At 38.1% G+C, this 14,868-nt stretch overlaps 1 protein-coding gene across 1 annotated transcript in view; it reads right to left on the bottom strand.

Annotated features, from left to right (window-relative positions):
- phlpp2 (PH domain and leucine rich repeat protein phosphatase 2) overlaps positions 1-14,868 on the bottom strand; it is a 117,045-nt gene that overhangs the window by 9,582 nt on the left and 92,595 nt on the right. The window lies entirely within an intron of this gene.

Below are 14,868 nucleotides of genomic sequence, written 5' to 3'. Positions count from 1 at the left end.
GAAACTGTTGTGTTGTTGCAACACACTGTTGTTGCAATGGGTAACTGTGGAGGAAAACACACAACAGATAAAGATTATTCATGAAAGATAAAGATTATTCATGAAAGATTACAAACATATTTTACAGACACAGCACACACATACAAAAAAAGCAAAAAAAACAAAAATCACAATTACTTTTCAGTGTGTAAAAGTTTAAAAGTTGTACCTCTGTGCTGGTTTTATCATCTTTACATGTTTTCTTATTGACTCCAAAGATTCCACACTAGTTTAACTACACAGCGCATTTATGGAGTTTAAAAATTCTATGTCGGCTAAGCAAGTGGGAAAAGGCCATATTTTTGGAGTTTACTCTTTAGCTGTAATCGCAGGTTGGGAGGATGATTTATTCAAGAGTTCAATAAGTGGGTGTTCGGATGCATGTTTTAAAGTGGAAATATCACGGAAAAATCTAAATGTTCTATTCATGGTTGTCTGAAGTTAACCAGCTCAAAAAGTTTTGCAGGGGACATTTACATCACTCGACAAGGTTATCCAGCCCCCTTTGTTATTATCTCCATCAATCTTTCACTTCAGATTGGATGCACCCTGGTAGTGGAGAATTAGAAACTCTTTTTTTCCTGTTTTTTTTTTTGTTTTTTTAATGATTTACACCAAATCTCGTTGTTGTCAAATACCAAATTAGTTGTCCAGTTCACTCAACCAAGGAAATGCAGAAGCTAACAATGTTCCACTGATACGTCTGCCGGCGTTCCTTAATTGCCTACCAGTCAGTAGTTAAACATTTAGATTTCCTATTTGTCGGTGAATGCACCATCAGGGCGGAGTGGATTCCAGAGGTGTAAATAACTGGAAAAAGAAATTGCTGTAGTGTCTCTCTGTTATTTTGACCAAAGCATTTCACAAACATTTCCTTAAGACCTCAGGCAAATGAGTCAGCTCGTGAAAACAAGGGCATTATATGTCTCCTTTAACTCCTGGAGACCATGTGTTGCTAGCTGCTTCTTTGTATTCTGGGCATACATCTCACTGCTCCGGAATTTGAAACCTCTGCAGATCTATTCAATAAAAGCAAGTCATTTGTGTAAATCCTGTAGATGTAATGATTAAAGAATTAGGATTTTCAATTCACACGTTAGACTAAGACCTTTCCTTTTTTTCTCCCTGCCGACCTGCATTTGCCATCAGCAGGAGAGGGAACACTGCAAGGTAAACCATTCCATCCAGTACGACAAAACATGGAAACAAAAACATGACTGAATAGGTGTGCAAATGGGCATTCCTCCTGGAAATGTTCCATGAAGTCCCTCTCTTTCACACCACACAAAAAGCACAGCATGATATGACATTACAAGACCAAGTTTCTTTGAAAAATGATATATAATACCAGTAAGACATCTTCAGTCTAAATACATAAACACAGGTCAAACTTTCAGTGACTCAGACTGATGCTGTCAGTGTGTTTGTGTTTGAGGGAGCAAGTCTACTGACTGTGATTCCTAGTTCTATCTGTACAGTTCAGTACCTGGAACATGTTGTACATTTGTTGTGTTGTAGGTCATAATTAACAGCAACTGTAAATTTGTCATCTTATTGGAGATGACACTCCTTTTTAGCTTACTAAACATCCTCAGATTACAAAGCAGAGCAAATTTACTGAACCAGCTGTCACTCATAGATCCACAGAAACAGGAACATGAGATAGCTTACCTTAGTCACATTACACTGACTGTCACTGTTACTGTAAAAGGTTCATCAATGATGTAATCTCAGTTTCCCATCGAGGGGCCTGCTGTGAAGCTGTCTATTGATCTGTCAAGCCCATTAGTCAGTTTCATCCTCAACACCTAAGGAAGAGAAGGGCCAGATGCAGGGCTTATGTCTTTATTAATGCTGTTCTTTTGCACAATAAAATGCAAACCATCTTTTTTAACCAAGAAAGTACCAAACATCTTCAAGGATTCCTGCTGGAGAATAAATATTGTTCAAGTTCTGGCCACAGACCTAACAGACATGAAGAGTTTAGCTATGCCACAGTGTTTTGGTTACACCAGTATAGAGAGACAGATGGGAATGAGTGGGGGAACATTGAATTAATCAAATGAGGGGGTTGTTAAATTCAAAGCTTTTTTTTTTTTTTTTATCTTTATTTACCCAGAAAATAAAACTGTTGAGATTTAAAATCTCTTTTCTAAGAGTGTCCTGGCCAAGTGAGGCTGCACTTCAAGTCAGCAGCAATAAACACAACCGTACACTAAAAATTAAAAAAAATATACATGAAGATATAAAAATAGAACTATACAAAACATCATAAGTTAAAAATAATACAACTTTTAGACACCAAAACCTCTTCAATTTTCAACACCACCATCATAAAAGACTGAACGGAGACACAATTGGTCAAACATTTACAACCTGACGTATCTGCTTCAAATATATTTAAAACTTGTTTGAATTCAATTCATGCGACCAGTTCCATTAGACTCAGGTGATTTATGCCAAACAGATAACAGCATACTGAAATGCTTTCTTTTCAAGTTCAGTCTTGAAAGAGAGCCTCATTTGATCAGAACTACAAATATTTCTCAACGTTCACAATGTACGTCAGATCAAGTAAGACAGCTTCACCGAGCAGAAAACTATTGTGGTCACTCACAGGTTTGAAGAAGTCAAGTTCAGAAAATATTTCACAAACAGTAGTTACTTAAAGCTTGTGGATGTATATTTATTTTAATGATTCAACACTTTCCAGAGTTAAGCTGCAACTACATTACACAAAGGTCCTACTTTTGAACTTCGGACTTGTTGTTCATATAGTAATATCCACTTATGTTTGCCAGTAAAGCAAGAAAGCATACATCTGTTTATCCAGTCAGGTCCATCATCCAGATGTGTTCACTGCTCTCTCAAGCAGAGGAGACAGACAGCAGTCTTCTTTGAGTTATTATTATTATCATTAGTTACTCAAAACTGCTCCACTTAAATATAGCAGCACAGAGAGTTTCTCTCACCGTGGCATGAATATCAATCAGGGATCTTGAAAGGAGAGGTAGCACTTCATGTTTGAACTCGATTGTTTGACCTTAGGCAAAATAGTTATGTTATTCTAAAAGGAGGACAGTAATTCTTGTGGAAGAAGCTGCTTTTTGATGTACAAGTAATTGATCTGTGGCAGAAATATTGAGCAAGATAAGATCTGCTGTCAGTTTAGCATCAATCATCCTATTAAAGGAGGGGTGTAAAAGTTTTTTTTCAACCCTTAGTTCCTTAGAGTAAAATCCAAACAAAAAAGGGGTGCATTTAAACCTGGCCTAGTTTGTTTCCAGGCTTGTAGACTTGACCAGGACAAGAACAAAAACTTTGTCTTGTCAAGTACTCGGAGAAGCTTAAGTGTACTACACCTTCCAATAAACTTTCTACCACTTAACTGCATGGAGACAGACAAAAAGTGGGATGTCACAACATTTTCATGCATTTATACTAAGTCACTCTCAGATCTGTCAACTATAAAGTGCAACCATTAAGTGATTCTTACTCAACCTGTTTAGCCATTTATTAGACTGCCTCAAAGTCCAGTTGTCTTGGATAAAGTACCTTGGTTAACTTTTAAAGCCTCTTTCATGAGTTGTTTCTGCCTCTGCGTAAGCTGAATAAAGTTAAACAAAGTTCTTCTTAGTGTTGAAGGCTTGCCAGTTCACATCTTAACAAAACAAACCAAGGCAACATGGCCTCTCTGTTTCAGTTAAATATTTCTAGTTTGAGGAAAAGTGTGTGCTATTATTGCTATTAAAAGTGGCGGAATGTTGGCCGTAACATGTTTTATGTTGCTGAGACTATGATTTATGTTGCAGCAATAACCCAAGAAAAGGTCACTCTAAATAACCACTCACAGCAAAGCTCTGGATGTAATCTTGAAGCTTCTGACCTGTGACCTGCTACACTGTCCCCGAAGGATAAACCTTAAATGGCTGCATTGATGAAAGTCTCACAGTCCTGAGTCCCTGGCTTAGAAAACTTTTCACCAATACTTCAAGCAAACATCTCTAAAGTACATTAGTGTGATTGCGGTAACCGTCAGAATAACTGACACCCCATAAAGTCAGGCACATAACCCATAATATTCTCAGAAATTACAGCAATTCAAGTTGAAGTTTGGAAAATATGTTTATCAGAACATATGAATAAAATGTCAGAATTTACTAAGCGATAAGCAAAAAAAACTAAACATGATAAAGCCTAATAGAAAAATATTCCAGATTCATTTCCATTCACATAAATCATTCAAAGCTGTGCCAATACTTGTGTCAAGTGTGTTTTTTTCCATCTGTAGTTTTTTTCTTATGATTTACTTCAACACTCTCTCAGCTGTGGCTTGTGATGAGTGTTTGTCTTTGTCTCTCTGCAGACTGTAGAGTAATTTGTCTAATCCATGATATTGCGATATTTTTTTAGTTGCATTAGTGTCAAATAACCAACCTGGCTGCCAGATATTAACACAAATTGCCAGATGATTTAGATTTTTTTTTCTTCCTTTTTCTAAACAATCCATCAATTAAAGGATTAACGCTCTCTTAAAAAAAAACAAAAAAAAAAAACACGATATCGTGAGTCCTTTTCCACATTTAGTCAACCAAAAAATGGGCCAGTAATAATATGACTTTGTCACATGTCTTCTTTTTCTTTTCATCAAGGAGAAAGCATCTATATGAACTTATTGCTCTAAATCTTATGCCTTAATGTGCAGGTCACGTCTTTGCATTCCTCATAAATGTAAATGTTACTTGCATCACAAAGGTGAATGTGATTAACAAAACAAGGGGAGATTTAGAAGTGGGTACATTCTATGACTAAAACGTAAGTGTAAGGAAGTGAGTTTACCTGTTTTTGGGTTTTTTTACCTGTTTAACTGTCAGCTTCTGCAACTGAATTGAGCCTGACGAGATGAGATGTGTGTGTGTTTGGATGTGCACTCTAAATACTTTGATCTTCTGCTCCTCACAATTGTTTCGGCAATGGTTGCAGAGGAATTAACAAAAACAACACTACATTTAATTAGTAACATTTTAAACCACTGCTGTTGAGGCACGAGGAAATTTTTAGTCTGCCAGCTCTTGTCAGAGCAGCCTTTGAGTTCTAAGCTAATGCTTGTGTAGCAATGTTCAGCATAAACTGGCCACAGCTGGGTTGACCTGCATGGTTTGTTTGGCCAAGGGAATTCTGGGCAAATGAGTTCAGACAGAAAGGGGTGACGCAGGGACGCTGGAGCAGCTGTGTTTGCAAAGACAAGGCAAAGATGTTTGTTGAGTTTCTTTTCTGTGACCTTCAAAGAGCTCCACAATGCTGTTTTCTGGAAAGAATATATATGAACAAGTTGTATATCCAAAGTAAGGCTATCCACACACACACACACACACACAAACAAGGGTGTACAAAGTTTGTTGAGAAGTAGTGGACTTTTCGGGCTGTTAGCCACCGTCATACAGGCAAGCACTCAGAGCACCTGCTTACAGAGACACAGAAAACCTCCAGTGGGACTAAACCACAACATAACCACTCATAGTTTGGGCTTTTCCACTGCAGACAAGCAAAAACAAAACCACACTTTTTGCGTAATAGCTGCAGCATTGAACTGGAGCACATATCTGATCAAGTACTGCTTGTGTTTTATGACGTATAATATCTTCCAAAATGTGCATTAGTTTCCAAAAAAAATCCATGCATCATGTTGATTTATATCTTAGTCTAAGAGGGCTTCCAGTCTGTTCATTGGCACTGGCTGTTCCTCAGTGACAGGTATGACAGAGTGAAGAATAAAGTGTTGTAGTGTGGGCTCGTTGGAGTGTGCAGATGGAAAACTCAAGAGAAGATTAAGCCTGTAGTGAGATAAACAACATATGAATGTCTTCCCCCTGTCAACCTTCGAGAAAATGATCACATTTTCAGTGATCCTAGAAATCTTTGTCAATCATAGCACTTATGAAAACGTGTGATCAGTTGCAATGATTAAACGGTCATGTAGCAATGAAATAGTTCACCTTATTACTGCTCTCACACTAAATTCCCATTAACTTCCATCAAAAAAACAACCCACAGTACCTTTGGCTGGATCTGGTTCTCCTCTGATTACTCTGTCCTCAAACACACACGCTCTACAACCAGATTTAACTGCCTACCTCCTTTCAACACTTCCTGCCAGCATCAGATGGTGACCAATGATTTTTGAACACCTAGAAACAGAAATAGAAGACAAGTAAGACTTGGTAGAGTACAGCCTACTTCACCTTGATCGTATTTATCCCCTGATATTAAGTAAATAGTGTGTGTTGCAGATGGGCTACGACACTTTCTGTGCACCATGTAGCTTGTACAGAACTTGGTTGACATTTTGTCTCCGTTGAGGAACAAACGTTTTCCACGAGGTTGAATGTTTTTCAGTCGGACATTTTTCCATGTGGGCCTTGAAACTAGGCACCTTCAAGAAGCTTAAGAAGCTGTCGGTGTGACTCATCTTCTGTGTCACATCATCAAAACATTTTTACATGTGGTGGAGTCAGTTTTTGTTTCATGGCGTCTGTATTTGGATTGGACATATCACTATATTCATTTTTCATTATTTTTCTAACCCTAATCTCGTCATCTTTTAACAGGTCATAAATGTTTTTGATGAGGTAGTGTTCATATTGCCAACTGTGGTTGTTTTTTTTTTTACATATTTCAAAATCAAACTGTTAACATTGTATTTCACTAAAAAGAAGCCAGTAAAAATGTGGGTAATACTTTTAGTACTAATCACATAACGCTTAAAGAGTCTTTAAAGTATTGATTGATACAATATGTGTCCAGATGTCTTTTTGTTCACCAATACAATTTTTTAACTTATTGCAGTTTTATGTGATTTGTTCACACTTAACAGATTAGTCCAAAGCAAATGCTCACAGTTACTTCATATAAATTTCTGTGACCTCACCGTGAGAAGGTAAGAAGCAAAGGTGGACAGCAGAAAAAGCTTCCGATCCAAAATGCACTGGAAAGGTGCAGAGCAATCAACAGAATGAACACAGGTGTGAAAACTAAAGACAGGAAACAACACTAATTGGGAGGCACAAGAGAAAAACCTTTCAAATCTAAACAGGAAGAGATTAAACCAAAAAAAAAAAAAAAAACTGTCACATGTCTGTGAGGCTGAGCAAAAAAAAAAAAAGGTTTTGTTGTCATGAAATCCAGCCCATTTGTAAATCAAAGTACACCTGTTTTTTGCTATTAACTCTACCTCAGAAAGGAATAATAGAGTCGAGGTTATTAGTCTCCTTATGTGGGTTATGTGGGTATTTTTGACAGAGAGGACAAAATATCTGAGAGGGAGGTGAAAGAACCCATCAATATTATACAGGATAAACCATCTCTCTGGATAGATGTGGACGTCTTAAGCATCACCTGTCAGCCACATACAATGCCGCCAACGTCAGCTGCCCCCCAGGTCTTTCACATCTTAAAGAACCGAAAAGATGTCGGGTTCTCTTTAAGTACTTCGGAGATGTATACTAACGGGATGTTGTAAAGTGTAAGTAAAAGACCACAAAAATATCTTGCAAAGTCATTTGAATCTTGGCAAAAAAAATCCTAATCAAAATGTTGGGAAAATGCAGCAACATCATGTTCTTTCGATCGCCTTCACACTCATCTTTTTACTACTGTGTTGCATAATCCCTTTTTTTTTTTTTTTTTTTTTTCCAAAACACGGGATATGAGGAGACAGAGTGTGCTGTGATGTTGTTATGTGGTTGTGGTTTACACGAGGACCCAAATGCAGACAGTGCACTGGAGACAGGCAGATCAAGATCTAAGGCTGTTTTAATGGACTCCATCAATAAATACATTGCAGAGCATTGCATTTCCCCCTTCAAACAACACAGGGGAAATGCGACTCATATGAACGTTTCCCCATCAGAGAACATGCCGTTCTCATCTTTTTCATGTACGAAGACACATGTGTCCTCATTAGGAGGAAGGAGTAGGGATGGATTTGCAGTTTAGTGAAGCTCTGTCAATCATGGTCCTTGATGTGAGGCCCTGACCAATATACATACTGTATGTTCTGTCAAAAATACAACAATATTTTACACTTTACAACACTTTTCTCACTTCCTGGTTGGGATCTGACAATGCAATTACATTCTTTTTAGAACGCAGCAGTCATGGATGTCATTCTATTTATTTTCATTCATTACATGTAAACATCAAGATATCACGAATAAACTCTACTGCTTCAACAGAGTAAGAAAACAACCTTGTTTAGGGCTAGAAAACATTCTTTTTATAATGCAAATGTACCATCATAAACAACAGTTTTATCCTTCGTGTGGATGTAGTAGCCGAGTCATTCTGTAAGGCCAAACAGACTAGTCTGAGACATTTTTTCGTTGTTTCGTTTCCATTCATTTAGCTTGTTTGATTTGGTTTAGGTACTAAAACAAACATATGGGTAAATATTGGGGGTTACAGTTAATGGGGTGTGTTGAATAAAGATGCAAAAATACGCAGTTTGACTGTATTTGTTTCTTAAAACTGAGGTGTACGCTCAGATTCATTGAATATTTCTATGAACTCATTTCAATCTGGAGTGACATACTCACCAGGGTCGAGTTTGTTAATTCGCCTTAACGCAAAGCTGAATCCCTCAACCCCGCTGTATAAGTTCTGTTCCTTCATATCTGCCCCAAACTCCGGCTCTTTTTTCATTCCTAATCTCATATTTCTGCACCCTGAACTCTTGCTCTCTTTCCTGTGCTGAAGTTCATGTTAACCTCCAGAACCCAGAGTGTCACCTCTGCGCTGTAATGGAGCTATAGGAAAAGGGACCTGTAAGTGGTAGCTAAGAAGGGGATGATGAAAAATTGAAAACGCTGACTGACTCAACAACATAAAGCCTGTAAACTATTTCTGTATCAGAAACTGTGACCATCGGTTAATATGTGCCTGAGTAATTTATTTTTTATGAATCTGTCAATCACACAGATAGACAAGGTGGGAGATATGTTGTGAAACAGAAATAAGTACTGCAGTGCATGGAGATTCATATATCAGTAAGCACAACTCATGGGTTCCAGGAAAGCATCTTGGCTGAAGAAGCATCTGCTGGTCTTCTGTACTTGAAACTGACATGCGTCAGCAGGCCTGCTGGGATGCCCTCACACTGTTGTCAGCAGTTTTATCTCCTATTACTGCTTACCACTCTTCTAACGCAACCACGCCACACTGACTGAGTGAGCCAGCCACCACTCCCAAAATATGATTTGTGGTTTCTTGGAGCGATTTTTCTTTTCTTTTTTTTTAGTTTTTCATTTTGTTTTGTTTAGCTATTTCCTGTCTCAGGCTGGTGTCTGAACTTGATGTCAATTATAGCTCTACTTACAAACACAGCCATCCACCCACTATCATAATTATTGTCTATAATGTTACAGAATGTGGAAAACACGAAACACTTCTGGTTTGTGTTTTATACTATGATAGCATGTTAAAGGAGCCTTTTAACAAGAAACAGTACATGTCAAATCAAGTCCAGATACTGCTAGAGAAACATTCCTATAGAGTGAAAAACAAAATCTTGCATAATTACATAGACTAAACAAATACAACATACATTCATCACAGCTGTCTGAATGCAAAGTGCCAAAATAAATGCAGTGTCAACATCAGCCCAAATTAGAGAAAAAAGTTTTTCTAACAACTTTACGGTGACCCACAAACTGACCCCGGAGTCTCACTTTTTACAAATGTTTGAGAAAAATCTATGAATTGTCTGATCAATTCCTCATAAAACAATGGTAGTTTTCTTTAGGCACCTGTCAGTTGGCTGCTCAAAGTTTTGGGGGAAAAAGACCACCGACACTCAACTTATCTTTCTGGGAACCAAACCTTTCCCAGAACCCCTTTTTTACCTCTGCGTAGAAGGCAACTTAAGGCATTTTCAGAGTGTGATGCAACAAACTCGCCACCCCACGGTTCAACATGGGCCGTGACGCTGAGGCTGACATTTGTTTTGGCATGAGTCGTCAGTGCCAGCATGAGAGCAAATGACAAAAACAATGTGGGAAAAGTGGCCTCAGGACATTAACAACTCCAATTGATGAAACGGACCTGGCAATAGATGTTAATTAAAACCATACCGCTGTGGAGCATTTGGGTAAAATGAAAGCTCTTTGTTTGTATCATTATGGAACCGCTCTGTAAATAATGCTTCTCACTAAGGAGAGCAAAAAAAAAAAAAAACACTTATATCTAGAAGTTCTAATTCATACTTGTAACTTTAATGGGTTCTTATGGTATATGGCTGAGCGTTGAGCTTTATGTTGGCTGTCAGAAGTTTGTTCATACTGGGGTGTTAACATCATGGACGGAGCAGTTCATTTGAAGATGCAGGTAGATTCAGGTTTCGTAAATTACTGAGATGAAAATCAGCTGTGAGCTTTGGGAATCTGAACTCTTTTAATGTATTAGGGATTACTTTATGTAACGTCAGTCATTCTTTAATGGAAACTCTTAACATTTTCTTTTATTTGCTGGTTTATGGGTTGTCTGTGAAACACAAGAACAGCCTGGGAAACACTGTGAAGATCTGCTCCATGATTGTTGGTGTTCAGCTGACCGACTTAAGAAAACAGATGGTCCAGAAGGTCAAAGGAACTATTATTAGTCATTATTAGTCAACGTGACCACATTCTTTCCCATGAATTCTCCTTAATGCCCTCTGGACGGCGCTATTTGGCCCCCTCAAGGAAAGCAAACAGATCCCCAAATTCCTTTATCACATTAACCCTTCTGCCATTAGACTTTAAAATGGCAGCAGTAACTAAGAGTGGGACTTATATGTCATTGGTTTTGCTCAGATGCCTATCTGTTAAGCTGAGAATAATGTTCCCTTCCCCAGGTGTGGTCGACCAACAAAGATCACTCAAAGATAGAGGTGTATAAGTCCACCATCAGGAGAGCAATGAACAACAACGATCTGGATCATAGAACTGCAAGAAGAAAGCAAATGTGAAGCAAACATATCTGTATGTATGCAACTTGCTAAAGATCACATGAACAAGCCAGAATGCTGTTGTTTTCTGTGGTCAGACGAGGCCAAAGAAGAATTTTAAATGTTTTATGTTTAAGATATAAAAGAGAGATACTGTATTTCTGCAGGAAGACACACGGTGGTCAGAGTATCAGGGTTTTGCCTGTTTTTTGCGGCTTCCAGTCCAGGAGAAGCTTGTATTCATTGATGGAACAAGCGATTCTGTCTCATACCAGGGAATTCCAAAGAAAAACATCAGCTCATATGTCCACAAACTAAATCTCAAAAGTGGAGTCGACACACACACACATAAGTGGTCTTACCAAAAAATAGCTATAATAGAATGAGTAAATACTTTGATAATGTCTTGTAAAAGTCCTTACTTAAAATGAGAAATGGGATAAGACTCCTCTAAGGTGATGTGCAGGACAGATCAACAGTTACTCATTTAAGTGAAGTTTTTGCTGCAGGAGGCAGTCAAACCAGATACTGAAAGCAAAGGCTCACAAAGTGTACATCTTTTCACTAAATCATGCAATTAGGTTTAATTTACCTACTTTTAGTCATGCTTAATTGAAACAAATGAGAAAAAGCCTTTTTGACGCCATGTATTATATAATCTGCTTAAGCTCAATCATTTGGGAATCAAGTGTGACGGATACATCGCATATGCGCTGCGTGCTCTGTTGAATGCCTGATAATTGATGGCTCCCACATTAAGTTGAGAAGTTACAGTTACAGGTAGGGAATAATTTTTTCTCAGAAATGGAGGTGGGAGAGGATAGTTTTCTATACCTGGTGGAGACCGAGCAACTATAGCTCTGTTCTACACTCCTGAAAGAGTTTCACAGAGACAAGCAGATTTGGAGGGAGCCATTTATCGCCTCTTTCAAGATCCAACACATATTTTTGGTTAGTTGAGTTATTCTGTATAACATAAAGATGAAGCTAAATTGAATGACAATATGCTGTTCTGTCAAAACACCTGGAAAGAATCAGTTTAAATGTGATAAACATGTTACCCTTTGAAGTGCATTTATTATAGATTCATCAAATTCAGTCTATTTTCATAGCATATATTTATACACAATGCTGAACTCCTCTATTGGTTTCAGTATTTTTTTCTGAAAGAATATAAACCAGTTCAAGTGTTCTTAGTAACAACCTTGTGGAAGACAGCACAAAAGGAACTTTACCATTTGGTGAGTTGAAGTGATTGTACAGTGCAGATAAACCAGAAATGTTATCTGTCTGACTTTAAGATCAAATCAATGTAATTCAACTATTAAAACAGTTGTAAAGATACCAAATCCAGGCCTTTTTTAGTCCCATTTAGATTATGCACCCTGTTCCTGGATTTGCTGAGGATAAATGATTATTCATTGTTTTGATCATTGCTTTCATGTATTTAAACTGACAGCACAAACTATTTAACCAGAGCGCCACTGTCAGTTTTATCCAAACTCTAAGAGCCTTTCCTAAGACGACAACTTCAACAGACCAAAGATTTTCCGAAGTATCTTCTCTTTTCTTCTGTGGCACACTGAGTTCTTACACAAACCCTTTAATGGTGGAGCTATTTAAACAGACAATACCACTGGCACTAAATGCTTGTTTACTTCTACTGAACTTTCCACTTGTCGTGCTTTTCCACTCAGAACAAAGTGCCGACAAATTCTGCTCCCCATTGGATTTATATGTTCAACATGCAGGGAAATAAGCAGCAGAGGAGGCACAAAAGAGGCAGTCATCCATTACTAGTATGTGATTATGTGTCGGCTCCACTGTGCGATACTATAAAGCAAAACGGAGCTATGAGTGAGCTCTTTGTTAAAACATCCACAATGAGGCTCTCGATCTTTACTGTTTTACTGACAAAAGGTTTATGTAATCGTTTCGCAGTGTTTCATGAAACCATCATCAGGCAAATACTGGGCTAATGAGACTCCTGTGAGGAAAGACATGAAAGGGCTCAGTCATTATACAAACCAATAGTGGAACAATTTACATGTCGCGTATTCTATAAATAAATATTTTGAGATTTAACAGCCGACGTTGTTATACTTTTCTGTCTCTCCGTGTTACAAAAATAAAAAAAGGGCCTCACAAACAACACTAATTTTTACTACAGCTCATTATCGGGTTTGGTGCAGATCTAGGCCCAGATGCTGTGCAACTTGTATTAGAAGAAAGCAGTTTCATCTACTGGTCCACAGCCATTGGTGGTCATAGCCCATTGTAGCCAAAGGATGAATCTTAAAGGATAGGGTCTTCTTCTGTCATGCCACCATGATATAAGTCTAATATTTTTTTCACTGTGTAAACAAGAAGTTGGATTTTTCCCTTACTAATGAAATAAGTCCATGTCTGCTGCTGTCTTTGCCATTTTAAACATTAATGGTTCCAAGACAATTAAACCCTTCAGAGAGGTAAACATTTGTAATTTTGAGTGACGTGACTACACGGTCTGGTGTGCGCCACTCTTTGAGTCATGACTAACATCCAATCCAGACAATCTAATTGGAAAGCGGCTGTGCGCTGATGAGCGTGTGTCTGACTAATCTTGGCTGAACAGTTCACTAATTCCCTCTAATTCCCTCCAAGTCCAAGTCCCTCCAGAATACATTTCGGTGATTTGTTTGGACTGGTGTTTGTTCTGTGAGTGTTATTAGTATTTAAATCATTTTCAGTTTTATCTATCATCTAATTTTGGTAACACTTAATAATACAACCTGTGGCTTACAGTGTAATTTCCCAACATGTTATGATGTATGTGCCCATTCCATGGTAGGCACAGTGGACGTTCGTACTTGAGTATGACAAAATAACAAATTATTGGTGATTTCCAAATTTCTCAGACGTACTGGTCTGATGTTACCTTGCAAGGCAACTGGAGTCCCGTTATATCACAATAAGGAGAGAGTCCACCTTACCAGGCTCAAAGCTATCCATGCTGCCTTCTGTTCCCTGTACTCACCATCTTCTCCATGACAGTTGAGAAGTGCTCCTACCCTTTTAAAGCTTTGCATCTCTGCATCATTAAGCAAGAAGAATTCTGACTTTCACATCACAGCACACTACTTTTAGGTACCATATCATTTTCATACATTCCAAAAATTTGACCTAATTTCATCCTGTTGAGTCTTTGTTGTCAGGTATAAGTGAAACTTACAGCACCTCACTTTGTACAAATCATTTGGTACAGCACTCATTTCACAAACCACTGGTTCAGTCTCGAATGTCAGCTTCATTGTTTTTCATAAGAAGCCTAAAATGCACTTTTTTGCCCCTCTCATAATTCATCATCATGCACAAAATCAAAACGACATACCACGTAAATATCACCATAACAACATAAACATTGTGCGCATGTTATAATGCTAATATCCATGCTATAAAGTATCTGTGTGCTTCAGAACAGCTTCAGTGAGCCAGATAAATACTTGCTTGTTGTTTTTGTGCCCACACAGGCAACCAGCTCCCTCATAGGCATGTGCCTGGGTACAAGGTTACAAAGTTTCCATTTCCACTTGTGCAAACCAACTGGGATTTTGAAGACATGCGTTTCTATTCATATTATCATTTGGGTCACAAGCACTGAAGCTTCCCATGGAAAAGCAGAGTGTCAATCAATCTACGGTACACATAGAGGTGTGGATGTCTCCGCAAAATCCCTCCTTAGGACAAACATTCATGCTGATTGCTCTGCTCCTTGTCTTCTTTGTGTGCTATGTTCTTTTAATGAATGGAAAATGATCCAGGCACATGCATGGTCGTTGTGCTCAGTTTACATGGTTGAAAATATCTGT

This window comes from Leuresthes tenuis, unplaced genomic scaffold, assembly GCF_036924035.1.
Source record: "Leuresthes tenuis unplaced genomic scaffold, fLeuTen1.0.hap1 SCAF_2, whole genome shotgun sequence".
NCBI classification, from domain to species: Eukaryota; Metazoa; Chordata; class Actinopteri; order Atheriniformes; family Atherinopsidae; genus Leuresthes; species Leuresthes tenuis.
Note: the sequence above shows the minus strand (reverse complement) of the source record. Positions and strands in the feature narration are given on the sequence as shown.